General features: G+C 36.5%; 1 long non-coding RNA gene across 1 annotated transcript in view; it reads right to left on the minus strand.

Annotated features, from left to right (window-relative positions):
* Window positions 1-16,541, minus strand: part of LOC144578688 (uncharacterized) — an 867,227-nt gene that overhangs the window by 501,996 nt on the left and 348,690 nt on the right. Inside the window, exon 3 of the long non-coding RNA XR_013524955.1 lies at window positions 3,093-3,190. This is a non-coding gene — a long non-coding RNA (uncharacterized LOC144578688). The remainder of the gene's footprint in view (window positions 1-3,092; window positions 3,191-16,541) is intronic.

Consider the following 16,541-nt stretch of genomic DNA (forward strand, 5'->3'; position numbering starts at 1 on the left):
CTCACATGCAATGACACTCAGGCTCAAATAAAAGGAATGGAGAAAAATCTACCAAGCAAATGGAAAACAGAAAAAAAAAAGAAGGGATTTTTATCCTACTTTCAGAAAAACAGACTTTATACCAACAACAATCAAAAAAAGACAAAGAAGGACATTACATAATGGGAAAGAGCTCAATTCAACAAGAAGACACACCTAATACACACCTAATACAATATCACTCAGATCCATAAAGCAAGTTTTCAGAGAACTAGGAAGAGACCTAGGTAACCACACAATAATAGTGGAAAACTTCAACACCCATTGACAGTATTAGACAGATCATTGAGGTAGAAAATAATAAAGCTGTTCAGAACCTATATTTGACACTTGACCAAATGGACCTAATAGATATCTGTAGAGCATGCCACCAAAAGACAACAGTGTATGCATACTTCTCATCTGGACATGGCACATACTCTAAAATTTACCACACAACAGTAAGACATAAGACAATCCTTAGCAAATTCATAAAACCTGAAATTATACCAAATACAATGGAATGCAGTGGAAGTAAAATAAAAATCAATACTAAGAAAGTTGCTCAAAACCATAAAATTACATGGAAGTGAAATAACCTGGTCCTGAATAATTTTTGGGATAAATAACAAAACTAAGCCAGAAATCAATACATTATTTGAAAGTAATAAAAGCAAAGATACAACATACCAGAATCTGTTGGACACAGCTAGGGCACTGTTAAGAGGGAGAATTAAAGCACTAAATGCCCATAGCCAAAAGTTAGAAAGAGCTCAAAGTTACAACCTACTATCACAACTAGAGAAACTAGAGAGATAAAAACAAACCAATCTGAAAGCTAGTAGAAGACAAGAAGCAGCCAAAATCAGAGAGAAACTGAAGGAAACTGACACGTGAAAAACCATATGAAAGATTAATGAAGTCAGGAGTTTGAAAAAATTAGTAAGACAAATAGATTGATAGCTAGACTGATAAAGAAAAAAAAGAGAGAATTCAAGTAAAAATAATTAGAAATGCTAAACGGGATGTTATCATTGACACCATAGAAATACAAGAAAAAATCCCAGAGACTACTACAAATACCACTATGCATACAAGCCATAAAATCTAAAAGAAGATAAATTTCTGGACACATACACACTCCAAAGTCCAAACTAGGAAGAAACTGAATCCTTGAACAAAGTAATAATGAATTGTGAAACTGAATCAGTAATAAAAGCCTGCCAACAAAATAAAAGCCCTGGACCAGACAGATTCACCGTTGAATTCTACCAGATGTATAAACAAGACCTGGTACCATTTCAACTGAAACTATTCCACAAAATTGAGGAGGAGGAGAGAGATTCCTCCCTAACTCATTCTATGAAGCCAGCATCATCTTGATACCAATATATGGCAGAGACACACCAAAAAAAAAAAAAAAAAAAAAAAAAAAAAAAAAAAAAAAGAAAGAAAGAAAGAAAAAAGAAAAGAAGAAGAAAGGAAAAAAAAAAAAGAAAACTTCAGGCCAACATTCTTGATGAACATAGATGCCAAAATCTATGCAAACTGAAATTAGTAGCACATCAAACATAGATGCAAAATACTAGCAAACTGAATTTAGTAGCACATCAAAAACCTAATCCACCATGATAAAGTAGCTTTATACTTGGGATGCAAGGTTGGTTCAACACATGCAAATCAATAAATGTGATTCATAACATAAAGAGAGCTAGAAACAAAAGCCATGATTATCTCAATAAATGAAGACAAAGCTTTCAATAAAATTCAACATCCCTTTCAACAAACTGGGCATTGAAAGAACATTTCTCAAAATTATAAAATCCATCTGTGACAAACCACAGCCAACATCGTACTGAACATGCAAAAGCTGGAATCAGTACAAGACAAGGATGCCCTCTCTCACCAATCCCATTTAATGTAATTCTGGAAGTCCTGTCCAGAACAGTTAGGCAAGAGAAAGAAAAGAAAGCATCAAAAGGAAAGAAAGGAAGTCAAACTATTCTTTGTGCAAATAATATAATGATATACCTAGAAAACCTCACAGTCTCTGCCTAAAAGTGTCTTGATCTGATAAACATCTTTAGCAAAGTTTTAGCATATAAAATCAATATACAAAAATTCATAGCATTCTGGTACACAACATCTAAGATGAGAGCCAAATCATGAATAACAATCACATTCACAAGAGGTACAAAAAGAATAAAACATCTGGGAATATAGCTAACTAAAGAGGTGAAAGACCTCTGATTTATTTACTTATCAAATAAAAAATTAGAAATGACATAAACAAATAGGAAAACATTTCACAATCATGAATAGGAAAAATCAATATTGTTAAAATGGCATATTGCTCAAAGTAATTTATAGATTTAATGCTATTCCTATTAAACTACCAATGATATTCTTCACAGATTTAGAAAAAACTATTTTAAAATTCATATAAAATCAAGAAAGAGCCCAAATAGCCAATAAAGTCTTAAGCAAAAAGAACAGACCTGAGGACCATCAGGTTACCCAACTTCAAATTACATACAAGGCTACAGTAACCAAAACAGCATGGTACTGGTAGAAAAACAGACACATAGACCAGTGGACTAGAATAGAGAGCCTAGAAATATAGCCAAACACCTCCAACCATCTGATCTTTGAGGAAGTCTGCAAAAACAAGCAATGGAGAAAGAACTCTCTCCTATTCAACAAATGATGCTGCAAAAACTTGCTAGCCATATGCAGAAGACTGATACTGGACCTCTTCCTCACCCCATATACATAAACCCATACAAGATGATTTAGGACTTAAAGGTAAGATCTAAAGCTATAAAAATCCTAGAAGATAACCTAGGAAATAGCATTCTGGACACAGGAGCTGGCAAAGATTTCATGAAGATGTCAAAAGCAATTGCAGCAAAACCAAAATTGGGCGAAGTGCAGGGACTCATGCCTGTAATCCCAGCACTTTGGGTGGCTGAGGTAGATTGCCTTTGTTCTGGAGTTTGAGACCAGTCTGGGTAAAATAATGAAACCTCATGTCTCAGAAAATATAAAAATTAGTCAAATGTAGTGGTGCATACCTTTAGTCCCAGATGCTCAGGAGGTGGAAGTGGGAGGATTGATTGAGCTCAGGAAATCAATGTTGCAGCGAGCCATGATTGTGTGACTGCACTCCAGCCTGTCTCAAAAAAAAAAAAAAAAAAAAAAATTGACAAATGAGACCTAATTAAACTAAAGAGCTTCTGCACAGCAAAAGAAGCAGTCAACAGACTAAACAGACAATCTACGGAATGGGAGAAACTATTTGTAAACTATGCATCTGACAAAGGTCTCATATTCAGAATTATAAGAAACTTAAAACAAATTTACAAGCAAAAAACAAACAAAAAGTGGTCAAAGAAGAGATACTTCTCAAAAAAATACGTATATGTGGCCAACAAGCATATGAAAAAAAGCTCATCACTAGTCATTAGAGAAATGCAAATTAAAACTACAATTGGTTACCATCTCATACCAGTCAGAATATTATTAAAAAGTCAAAAAATAACAGATGCTGGCAAAGTTGTGGAGAAAAACTTACACCCTACTCTTAGGCATGTAAATTAGTTCAGCTACCGTAGAAAGCAGTTTTCCATTTCTCAAAGAACTTAAAACAGAATTACCATTAAATCAATTAATCTCATTATTGGGTATATACCAAAAGGACTATAAATCATTCAACCATAAAGATACAAGCACCGTTCATCACAGCACCATTTACAATACCTAAGACATGGAATCACTCTAAATACCCATCAATAATAGACTGGATAAAGAAAATGTGCTACATATATATACACCATGGAATATTATGCAGCCATAAAGAAATTGAGATAATGTGCTTTGCAGCAATATGGATAGAGCTGTAGGCCATTATCCTAAGTGAGTTAACACAGGAACAGAAAACCAAGTATCACATTTTCTCATTTATAAGTGGTAGCTGAACATCAAGTGCATATGGATATAAAGAAGGAAACAACAGATGCCAAAAACCTAGTTGAAGATTGATTGTGGAAATAGAGGATCCAACCTATTGAGTACTATGCTTAATACCTGGTTGATGAAATAATCTGTACACCAAACCCCATGACATGCAGTTTATGTATATAACACACCTCACATGTATCCTTAAACCTAAAATAAAGTTTTTTAAAAAAAATTGGTACCAATAGAGAAGGGTGCTGCTGAAAAGATACCCGAAAATGTGGAAGCGACTTTGGAACTGGTAACAGGCAGAGGTTGGAACAGTTTGGAGGGCTCAGAAGAAGACAGGGAAATGTGAGAATTTGGAGCTTCCTAGAGACTTGTGGAATGGCTTTGACCAAAATTCTGATAATGATATGGACAACGAAATCTAGGCTGAGGTAGTCTCAGATGGAGATGAGGAACTTATTGGGAACTGAAGCAAAGGTGACTCTTCTTATGTTTTAGCAGAGACTGGAGGCATTTTGCCCCTTGCCCCTGCCCTAGAGATTTGTGGAACTTTCTTTTTTTTTTTTTCTTGAGAAGGAGTCTCACTCTTGTTACCCAGCCTGGAGTGCAGTGGCACAATCTTTACTCACTGCAATCTCTGCCTCCTGGGTTTAAGCAATTCTTCTTCCTCAGCCTCCTGAGTAGCTGGGATTACAGGTGCACACCACCATGCCTAGCTAATTTTTGTATTTTTCATAGAGACAGGGTCTCATCATGTTTGGCCAGGCTGGTCTCAAACTCCTGACTTCAGGTGATCCACCTGCCTCGGCCTCCCAATGTGCTGGGATTACAGGTGTGAACCACTGCACCTGGCCTGTGGGACTTTCAACTTGAGAGGGATGATTCAGGGTATCTGGCAGAAGAAATTTCTAAGCACCAAAGCATTCAAGAACTAAATTGGGTTCTGCTAAAGGCATTCAGTTTTATAAGGTAAGCAGAGCATAATGGGAAATTTGCAACCTGACAATAAAATAGAAAAGAAAATCCCAAATTCCGAAGAGAAATTCAAACTGGCTGTAGAAATTTGCATAAGTAAGGAGGAGCCAAATGTTAAATTACCAAATGTCTCCAGAGCATGTCAGAAGTCTTCACAGCAGACCCTCCCAGCAAAGGCCAGGAGGCCTAGGTGGAAAAGGTGGTTTTATGGGCCAGATCCAGAGTCCCCATGCTGTAAAGCTGAAGAACTTGGCGCCCTACATCCCAGGCACTCCAGACATGGCTGAAAGGGGCCAATGTAGAGCTTGGGCCCATGGTTTCAGAGGGCGCAAGCCCCAAACTCTGGCAGCTTCCATATGGTGTTGAGCCTACAAGTGCATGGAAGTCAAGAATTGGGATTTGGGAACCTTTGCTTAGATTTCAGCAGATGTATGGAAATGCCTGGATGCTCAGACAGAAGTTTCCTACAGAGGAAGGGCCCTCATGGAGAACCTCTGCTAGGGTAGTGCAGAAGGGAAATGTAGGGTAGGAGCACCCACACAGAGTCCCTACTGGGGCACTGCCTAGTGGAGCTGTGAGAAGATGGCCATCATCCTAATGACAAAATAATTTGTACAACAAACTCCCATGACACAAGTTTACCTATATAACAAATATGCATATATTATCCTGAAGTTAAAATTAAATTAAAAAAACAATAAGAAACTGGTAGGCAGTATTCCAAAGTTGTTATATCATTTTACATCCCTGCCAGCAGAGCATGAGAGTTTTGATTATTCTACAACATAAGTGTTGTGAAATATTTAACTTTGTCAGAGTTACATTTTAACTATTCTATTGGGAATGTAGTGATATCTAATTGTGCTTTTACTTTGTATATTTTTGTGACTATGTTGAATATGTTTTTATGCACTCACTGGCTCTTTATACAGTTTTATTTTAAATTCTGGGCAAATATTTTGTTCACTGTTAGTGGGCTATCTTCCAATTATTATCTACTAGGAGATTTTTATTTATTATAAATAGGTCTTTTATTAATGCATATATATCTTCTAATCTGTAATTTTATAAATATGTCTTTCATTGATTTGAAATCTGTTTGCCCACCTCAACCCTCAAATATATATTTTTTTGTTTAACACCAGAAGCCTCTCAATTTTTCCTTTTATATTTAGGGCTGTGATCCATCTCAAGTCATTTTTTTTTTTAACACATTGAGGATAAGAATCACAGGTTTTCTTTTAAATACATATATCCAACTTTTCAGTATCATTTGTTAAATATCTTTTTCTTTCCCCATGAAATTGCTTTTGATGTCTTAGATCTATTCCTGGACTCTGTTCTGTTTCAACAATCAAATTTTCTACTCTTATGCCAACATCCATGGTAAGTTTTGAAATCACATAGTATAAGTACTATGACTTTGTTCTCTTTATGAAGATATTTTGGCTTTTTGAAGTATTTCATATTTCTACATAAATTGTATAAAGAGCTTATCAATTTCTACAAAAAAGGATACAGAGATTTAATTTATATTAAATCAGTTTAGATTGCCAAGATTTTCTATGTGTGAAATCATGGAGTCTATAAATGAAGACAATTCTCTATTTTTTTAAATCATTTTGCCTTTAAAAAAATATTTTCTCTCTTATTATACTTGCAAGGACATGTAATGAAATGTTAAACAGAAGTAATGAGAGCAGAATTTTTGCTTGGTTCCCAATCTCAGGGGAAGGGGTCATGTGGCAATATTAGAATGAAATCTTATCTATAGTGTATGTTTCTTTATATTTCACCATTTTAGGGATTGAGGAAATGTCCTATTTCCAGTTCTATGATAATTCTTCTCAAAAATGAATGCTGAGCTTTTTCAAATGCTTTTTTCTGGCCTCTATTGAAATGACCACATGACTTTTATCTTCAGTTATCTGAATTCAATAAATAATATTGATTTACTTTCTTACATTAAAAAAATATTAATTCCTGTGATAAATGGTACTTTCTTATAATATATTATCCTTTTTATATGTTGCTGGATTGAATTATCTAAATTATTTTAAGAAATGTTGTATCCACATTCATGAGAGATATTCTTGTTATTTTTTAATTGTACTTTAAAATCTGGGGTACATGTGCACATCCCACAGGGCTGTTGCATATGTACACACATGCCATGGTGGTTTGCAGTCTCCGTTCCCCCATCAGCGAATTCAGGTATTTCTCCCAGTGCTTTCTTTTGCCAGCCTCCCCATCCCCTGCTGTCCCTCCCCTTGCCCCCAACCCCCAACCTACCCCCATGTGTGATGTTCCCTTTCCTATGCCCATGTGTACTCAATGTTCAACACTTGCCTATGAGTGAGAACATTCAGTGTTTGGTTTTCTGTTCTTGTGTCAGTTTGCTGAGAATGATGGTTTCCAGATTCAACCATGTCCTTACACAGGATATGAACTCATCATTCATTTTTTATGGCTGCATAGTATTCCATGGTGTATATGTGCCACATTTTCTTTATCCAGTCTATCATTGATGGGCATTTGGGTTGGTTCCAGGTCTTTGCTATTGTAAAGAACATACACATGCATGTGTCTTTATAATAGAACAATTTGTAATCCTTTGGGTATATACCGAGTAATGGGATTGCTGGGTCAAATGGAATTTCTATTTCTAAATCCTTGAGGAATCACCACACTGTTTTCCAAAATGGTTGAACTAATTTACACTCCCACCAACAGTGTGAAATTGTACCTTTTTCTTCACATCTTCTCCACATCTGTTGTCTCCAGATTTTTTAATGAATGCCATTCTGACTGGCATGAGATGGTATATCAAAGTGATTTTGATCTGCATTTCTCTAATGACCAGAGATTATGGGCATTTTTCATGTTTGTTGACTGCATAAATGTCTTTCTCCTTGTAATATGCATCTGTTGTTTCAGTATCAGAGTCATGTACCTCTATAAAATAATTTTAAAAGTATTACCCCATCAGTATTTTCTGATTGCGTAAAATTGATATTTTTTTTCCTTTCTTAAATGTTGAATTTAATTCCCTTCTGAAGCCATGTTAGCCTCAAGTTTTCTTTGTGGGAAGGCTATAAACTACAAATGTAATATTCTTAAAAAAATATAGGGCTATTCTAATTTTCTATTTCTTCCAATGTAAATTTGACAGTTTGCCTTTACAACATGTGCCAGTTTTATATGTTATTAAATACTATTGACAAAATGTTTCTGATAATATTTATTTTTCTTGTATTAGCTTTAGAATCTGGAGGGATGCATTCACTTTTGTTCTTTGAACTGATGACATGTGTTTTCCTTCTTAAGTTCTGAGTCAAAGTAGCTAAGGTGTTTTCCAATAATATGAACCATTTTTTTAAAAAAAGGTTTTGTTTCTTCTGGTTTTGTTGATTTTGTGTATTGTTTGACCATTTTCTGTTTCACTAGTTTCTGCTCTTTATAATTTTATTCCTTCCTCTTGTATTTATTTTGCTATATTTTTCTAGTTTCTTAAGGGGAAACTTAGATCATCAATTCAAAAATATTGTTTTCTAAGACAGATTTTAAATCTCTAATATTTTCGTTAAGCACCATTTTAGTTGTTTTCTACAGATATAGCTATGTTGTGATTTTATTTTTATTTAGTTAAAATATTTTTAAAATTTACTTGTAATTTATCTTTAATCATGGGATTTTTAGAATTGTGTAGCTTAATTTGAAAATATTTGGGGATCTTTTTATTTTTTGTTATCAAATTCAAATGTAATTACATTTGAGTACAACATCTATGAATGATTTTACTTTTTAAAAAATTAGTGAGACATTCTATGACACAGTATAAGGAATATTTTGTTGAATATCATGTACTCTGCAAACAAATGTATATTGTACATGTGTTCAGTTTATTGCCTTATAAATATTAATTTGGTTGGCAGTGTTGTTCAAACTTTCCATTACCTTTCTAATCTTCTGTCTACTTTTGCAATTATAAGTTTACCTCACAGATACTGTGGTTTTTTTTTCAGACCACCACTATCAAGCAAACAATTCAATAAAGTAAGTTACATGAATTTTTTCTTTTTTTTGGGGGCATATAAAAGTTGTGCTTACTTTATAATATAGTATATTAAATGTGCAATAGTATTATGCCCAAAAATGTATAGACCTAAATTTTAAAAACTCTTTACTGCTAAAAGAAATTCAACAACAATCTGAGCCTACCAAAGGTTATCATATTTTTGCTAATAGATGGTCTTGCCCTAATGTTGATGGCTGTTGGCTGATCAGGACGGTTGTTGCTAAGTTTGGAAAGGGTGTGGTGATTTCTTAAAATCAGTTGACAGTGCAGTTATCCACAATGATTGATTCTTCCTTTCACAAACAATTTCTCTGTAGCATATGATGCTGTTTGACAGCACTTTACCAATATTATAACCTCTTTAAAGACTGGAGTCAATCCTCTCAGACCCTCCTGACACTTCTTTACCAACTAATTATACCAAGTATTCTAAATATTTTATTGTTCTGTCAACAACGTTCACAGCAACCTCACCAGGAATAGATTCTGTATTAAGATATCACTTATTTACTCATCCATAAAAAGCAACTCCTCATAATCCATTAATATGATATATTTATTGATTTTTTAAATGTTAAACCAAACTTGAAATCCTGATTGAGCCAAACTTGAAATCCTGATTAAGCCCCACATTTTTTTCTGTAATAGTGGAGTAACTTCTTCTCCTTCATGGTTAAAAACAGAAATCAGCAATTTAAAATGCATTTGGCTGAAAGTTACATAACTTTGACATGTTTCAATTTCTCTTACTTAAACACAACAAGCTAAACAACTAAACCTTTCCTTCACATCTGTGCTTTCCTACGTTTTGTACTTTATTCTGCTTAAAATTATTTTTCATATTTACCTTTTGAAATGCTATGTGTCTTTTAAGATACACCCATAATAACACAAACCTCCTAATTTCTTTCTTTTTTTTTTTTTTTGAGACAGAGTCATGCTCTGTTGCCAGGCACCAGGCTGCAGTATAGTGGCACGATCTCGGCTCACTGCAACCTCCACCTCCCATGTTCAAGCAATTCTCCTGCCTCAGCCTCCTGGGTAGCTGAGACTGTAGGCACGAGCCACCACGCCCAGCTAATTTTTGTTGTATTTTTTTAGTAGAGACGGGGTTTCACCATGATGGCCAGAATGGTCTCGATCTCTTGATCTCATGATCCGCCCACCTTGGCCTCCCAAAGTGCTGGGATTACAGGCTTGAGCCACCACGCCTGGCCTCCTAATTTCTTTATTATCTCATTCTGAATTTTTTTTTCATATCTGAGAACTCTTGGCTTATTCTTATGCCACTACTGAAATCATATTCCATGTTGTCTTGTTTTGTATTTACAATATTTTTGCCATATTTTAGCTGCTCTTTTGGCCCTGTATTTTTCCCCTTTATCCAACATCTCATCCTCTGTCTTTTTTAATAGAACTCCTTTTTACTTTTCAGGGCAGCACTCTGATAATCCTTTGAATATCAAGGATGAAAATGAGATTGAAATTAATCAGGATATTCAATATCTCCAGACATAGAAATTGATGTAATGATAGACAACACATGACCCAGGTAGCACTCAGCATTAGTTTCTCAGGGCTGAGATGATGGATATTAAACTTGCTGTGGGGTCATCGCAGTAACTACCCAAATTAAAAAAGAGCATTGGAAGCAGAGTTCTGGGACAGCAATCAAGAACCTTTAAATAGCATCATTTGAGCTCCCTATTCCATGTATGTCTGAAGCCAGGTGCACCTTTCTCATCTAAGCTGGAAAATTCTCCTGCTTTTGTGTTTTGGCCTAACAAATTTGTTTCAGGTTTTTATAATTACAGACGTAGACTGGAAAGTTAAAAATTTGAGAACTTTTTCTTTTTTGTAGACACACAAATAGCATTTAACATAGGATCTACATATTATATATTAGAAAAACATATGTTTAATATGAATGAGAAAAATATATTTACCTAAATTAAAGGGAGAAAAAAATGTGTGCAAAATATTATTTAATACTGTCTCTTATTGATATTTTAATTCAAGTATTAGTCCAGCAAATCACATTTAAGATTTTTCTATACCAAACTCCTAAAAGGAATTGTAGACATTACTCTTTAAAATATGACTCTCTGACTCTCTCAAGAAGGTGGAGGGGAAGATGGCCGTTTAGGAAAGCTCAGGACTGAAGCTCCCAGTGAAAGTGCAGAGGGTGAGTGGATGCCGCATTTCCAGACGGATCTTCATTGCCCACAGACCAAGAGATTCCCAGGCAGTTGGGCCCCACGGGTCGCCAGCGCAGCTGTTTTGGCTGGTACAGCAGTTCTCCATAGAAAACACACTGGTCTGGTTGCCCTTTTAAGCTGGCAATTGGAGCTCTGGGAAGGCAGATTTGACCATTAATCAGATTAGACAGGGAACTCAAACAGAAAGCCGGGCCAGGAGATTCCCAGGCAGAAAAGCACCATGAATCTCAGCACCGTTGTTTCAGCTGGCGCAGTGGGTTGCCACACGGAAAACCACACAGACCCCGGCACCTTTTCAGCAGGCGACTGGAACACTTGGGAGAGAGTCAACTGTTCAACTTAAAAATTAAAAAAAAAGGCTCTGAGGCAGGGAGCCAGGTAATCAGATTTGGTAGGTCCCACTCCTACAAAAGAAAAAAAAAAAACAGCAATTGGAAATGCTTGTGGTTTCATGGCAAGCACAGCTAAACCTGGGATGATGCAGCTCTGTGGGGGAGAAGTGTCCACCAATACTGAGGTACTCCACCCATACAGAGGTAGTCCACCATTGCTGAGGCTGCCTGCCATTGCCGAGGCAACCTGCCATTGCCGAGGCAAACCACCATAAAAGAGAGAGTCTGCCATTACAGAGGCAGGCCACCATTGCTGAGGCAGTTCTAACCACATTCATATAAACAGGACTGCAGGGAAGTTCACACCACAGCAGGGTGGAGCCCACAGCAGCTCAGCAAAGCTTGTACAGGCAGACAGTGACTAGGCTGCCTCCTTGCTCGGCAGGAAATCCCTGAAAAAAAAGCCAGCAGCACAAAAAAACTCATAAATAAAGCCCTAACTCCCTGGGACCGAGCGCCTGAAGAAACAAAAGGGGGTTTATGAGTTCTGCTGCAGCAGACTTAAACATACCTGCCTAGCAGCTTCTAAATGAACAACAGAGCTCACAGCTCTGCACTTGAGCTCCTATAAAGGACAGACTGTCTCCTCAAGCAGCTCCCTGATGCCTGTATATCCAAAGAGTCTCCTCACAAAGGATTGATCACACTGACATTTGTCTGGCATCATTTCGGGACAAAGATAGCAGAAGAAGAAACTGGTAGCAACCATTACTGTTCTGCAGCTGCTGCAGGTGATCCCCAGGCAAGCAGGGCCAGGATGGACCTCAGCAGACTTACAGCTGAGGGGCCAGACTGTTACAAGGAAAACTAAGAAACAGAAATAACTGCATCATCAACATTCTGGAGGTCCATTCAGAAACCCAATCTGAAAATCAGCAACTACAAAGACGACAGGTGGATAAATCCACAAAGATGGAAGAAACCAGCACAAAAAGAAGGAAAACACCCGAAACCAGAACACCTCTCCTCCTACAAGGGATTACAACTCCTTACCAGTAAAGAAACAAAGCAGGATGGAGAATAAGTGCGATGAAATGACAGAATAAGACTTCAGAAGGTGAATAAAGAGAAACTTCTGTGAGCTAAAAGAACATGTTCTAACCGAATGCAAAGAAACTAAGAACCTTGAAAAAAGATTTGATGAAATGCTAACGAGAATGGACAACATAGAGAGAAATATGAGTGAATTGATGGAGCTAAAAAACACAACATGAGATTTTGTGATGCATACACAAGTTTCAACAGCTGAATTGCCCAAGCAGAAGAAAGGATATCAGAGGACAAAGATCAACTCAATGAAATAAAATGAGATGGCAAGATCTAGAGAAAAGAGCACAAAAAGGAATGTCTCCAAGAAATATGGGACTATGTGAAAAGACCTAATCTACATTTGATAGGTGTACCTGAATGTGACAAAGAGAATGAATCCAAGCTGGAAAACATTCTTCAGGATATTATTCAGGAAAACTTCCCCAACCTAGCAAGGCATGCCAATATTCAAGTCCAGGAAATACAAAGAACATCACAAAGATATTCCTCAAGAAGTGCAACCCCAAGGCACATAATCGTCAGATTCACCAGGGTTGAAATGAAGGAGAAAATGTTAAGGGCAGCGAAAGAGAAAGGTCCGGTTACCCATAAAGGAAAGCCCATCAGACTCACAGCAGATGTCTCGGCAGAAACCCTACAAGCCAGAAGAGAGTGGGGGCCAATATTCAACATCCTTAAATAAAAAAACTTTCCATCCTGAATTTCATATCCAGCCAAACTAAGCTTGATAAGTGAAAAAAAAAAATCCTTTGCCAGTAAGCAAGTACTCAGAGATTCTGTCACCACCAGACCTGCTTTACAAGAGCTCCTGAAAGAGGAACTAGACATAGAAAGGAACAACCAGTACCACCCACTCCAAAAACACACCAAATTGTAAAGAGCATCAACAAAAGGAAGAATCTGCATCAACTAACAAGCAAAACAGCCAGCTAGCATCAAAATGGAAGTATCAAATTCACATATAACAATATTAACCCTAAATGTAAATGGGCTAAATGCTCACCAATCAAAAGACACAGACTGGCATATTGGATAAAAAGCCAAAACCCATTGGTGTGCTGTATCCAGGAAACCTGTCTCACATGCAAAAATGCAAAAAGGCAGAAAATAAAGGGATGAAGGAAGATTTACCAAGCAAATGGAGAGAGAGAGAAAAAAAAGCAGGAGTTGCAATTCTCGTCTCTGATAAAATAGACTTTAAAACAACAAAGATCAAAAAAGACAAAGAAGGACATTACATAATAGTAAAAGGATTGATACAACAAGAAGAGCTACCAATCCTAAATATATATGGACCCAATACAGGAGCACCCAGATACATAAGGCAAGTTCTTAATGACTTATAAAAAGATTTAGACTCCCACACAATAATAGTGGGAGACTTTAACACTCCACTGTCAATATTAGAATGATCGACCAACAGAAAATTAACAAGGATATCCAGAACTTGAACTAACACCTGGAAAAAGCAAACGTGATAGACATTTACAGAACTCTCCACCCCAAATCCACAGAATATACATTCTTCTCAGCACCACATTATACCTACTCTAAAATTGACCACATAATTGGAAGTAAATCACTCCTCAGTAAATGCAAAAGAACAGAAATCATAACAAACAATCTCTCAGACCACAGTGCAATCAAGTTAGAACTCAGAATTCAGAAACTAACTCAGAACCACACAGCTTCATGGAAACTGAACAACTGGCTCTTGAATGTTGACTGGGTAAACAATGAAATGAAAGCAGAAATAAAGAAGTTCTTCAAAACTGATGAAAATAAAGACACAACATACCAGAATCTCTGGGACACATTTAAAGCAGTCTCTAGAGAAAAATATATAGCTATAAGTGCCCACATGAGAAGAAAGGAGAGATCCAAAATTGACATCCTATTGTCAAAATTGAAAAAGCTAGGGAAGCAACATCAAAAAAACTCAAAACCTAGCAGAAGACAATAAATAACTAAGATCAGAGCAGAACTGAAGGAGATAGAGACAAAAAAACCCTTCAAAAAATCAATAAATCCAGGAGCTGGTTTTTCAAAAAGATCAACAAAATAGACCATTAGCCAGATTAATAAAAAAAAAAAAAGAGAGAGAGAGAGAATAACCAAATAGATGCAATAAAAAATAATACAGGGGAAATCACCACAGATTCCACATAAATTCAAACCATCATCAGAGATTATTACAAACAACTCTATGCACATAAACTAGTAAACCTGGAAGAAATGGATAAATTCCTGGACACTTGCCTACTGCCAAGTCTAAACCAGGAAGAAGTCAAAACCCTGAATAGATCACTAACAAGGTCTGAAGTTGATGTAGCAATTAAGAGCCTACCGCACACAAAAAAACCAGGTCCAGATGGGTCCACAACCGAATTCTACCAGATACATAAAGAGGAGCTGGTACCATTCCTTCTGAAACTATTCCAGATAATCCATCAAGAGGGAATCCTTCTCAAATCATTTTATGAGATCAACAACATTCTGATACCAAAACCCGGCAGAGACTCAATAAGAAAAGAAAACTTCAGGCCAATACCCACGATGAACATAGATGCAAAAATCTTCAATAAAATACTGGCAAGCCGATTGTAACAGCACATGAAAGAGCTTATCCACCGTGATCAAGTGGGATTCATCCTGGGGATGCAAGGTTGGTTTAACACACACAAGTCTATAAACGTAATTCACATAAACAGAATAAAAGACAAAAACCACATGATTATCTCAATTGATGCAGAGAAGACCTTTGACAAAATTCAACAGCCCTTTATGCTAAAAACCCTCAATAAACTAGGTATTGATGGAATGTATCGCAAAATAATAAAATCTATTTATGACAAACCAACAGCCAATATCATACTGAATGGGCAAAAACTGAAAGCATTCTCTTTGAAATCTGGCACTGGACAAGGATGCCCTCTCTCACCACTCCTATTCCATATAGTACTGGAAGTTCTAGCCAGAGCAATCAGGCAAGAAAAAAAAAATAAAGGGTATTCAAATAGAAAAGGAGGATGCCAAATTGTCTCTATTTGCAGACAACATGATAGTATATCCAGAAGACCCCATCGTCTCATCACAAAATCTCCTGAAACTGATAAGCAACTTCAGCAAAGTCTCAGGATACAAAATCAATGTGCAAAAATCACAAGCATTCCTATACACCAATAATAGACTTAAAGAGAGCCATATCAAGAACGAACTGCCATTCAAAATTGCTACAGAGAATAAAACACCTAGGAATACAACTAACAAGGAATGTAAAGGACCTTTTCAAGAAGAACTACAAACCACTGCTCAACAAAATAAGAGAGGACACAAACAGATGGAGAAACATTCCATGTTGATGGTTATGAAGAATCAATATTGTGAAAATGGCCATAATGCCCAAAGTAATTTACAGATTCAATGCTATCCCCATCAAGCTACCAATGACTGTCTTCATAGAACTGGAAAAAACCACCTTAAACTTCATATAGAACCAAAAGAGAGCCCACATAGCCAAGTCAATTCTAAGCAAAAAGAACACAGCGGGAGGCATCACACTATTGGACTTCAAACTATACTACAAGGCTACAGTAATCAAAACAGCATGGTACTGGTATCAAAACAGAGATATAGACCAATGGAATGGAACAGAGGCCTTGGAGACAACACAACATATGTACAACAATACGATCTTTGATAAACCCGACAAAAACAAGCAATGGGGAAAGAATTCCCTGTTTAATAAATGGCATTGGGAACACTGACTAGCCATGTGCAGAAAGCAGAAACGGGACCCCTTCCTGACACCTTATACTAAAATTAAGACCAGATGGATTAAAG

Source organism: Callithrix jacchus, chromosome 12, assembly GCF_049354715.1.
Source record: "Callithrix jacchus isolate 240 chromosome 12, calJac240_pri, whole genome shotgun sequence".
In the NCBI taxonomy this organism is placed as follows: domain Eukaryota; kingdom Metazoa; phylum Chordata; class Mammalia; order Primates; family Cebidae; genus Callithrix; species Callithrix jacchus.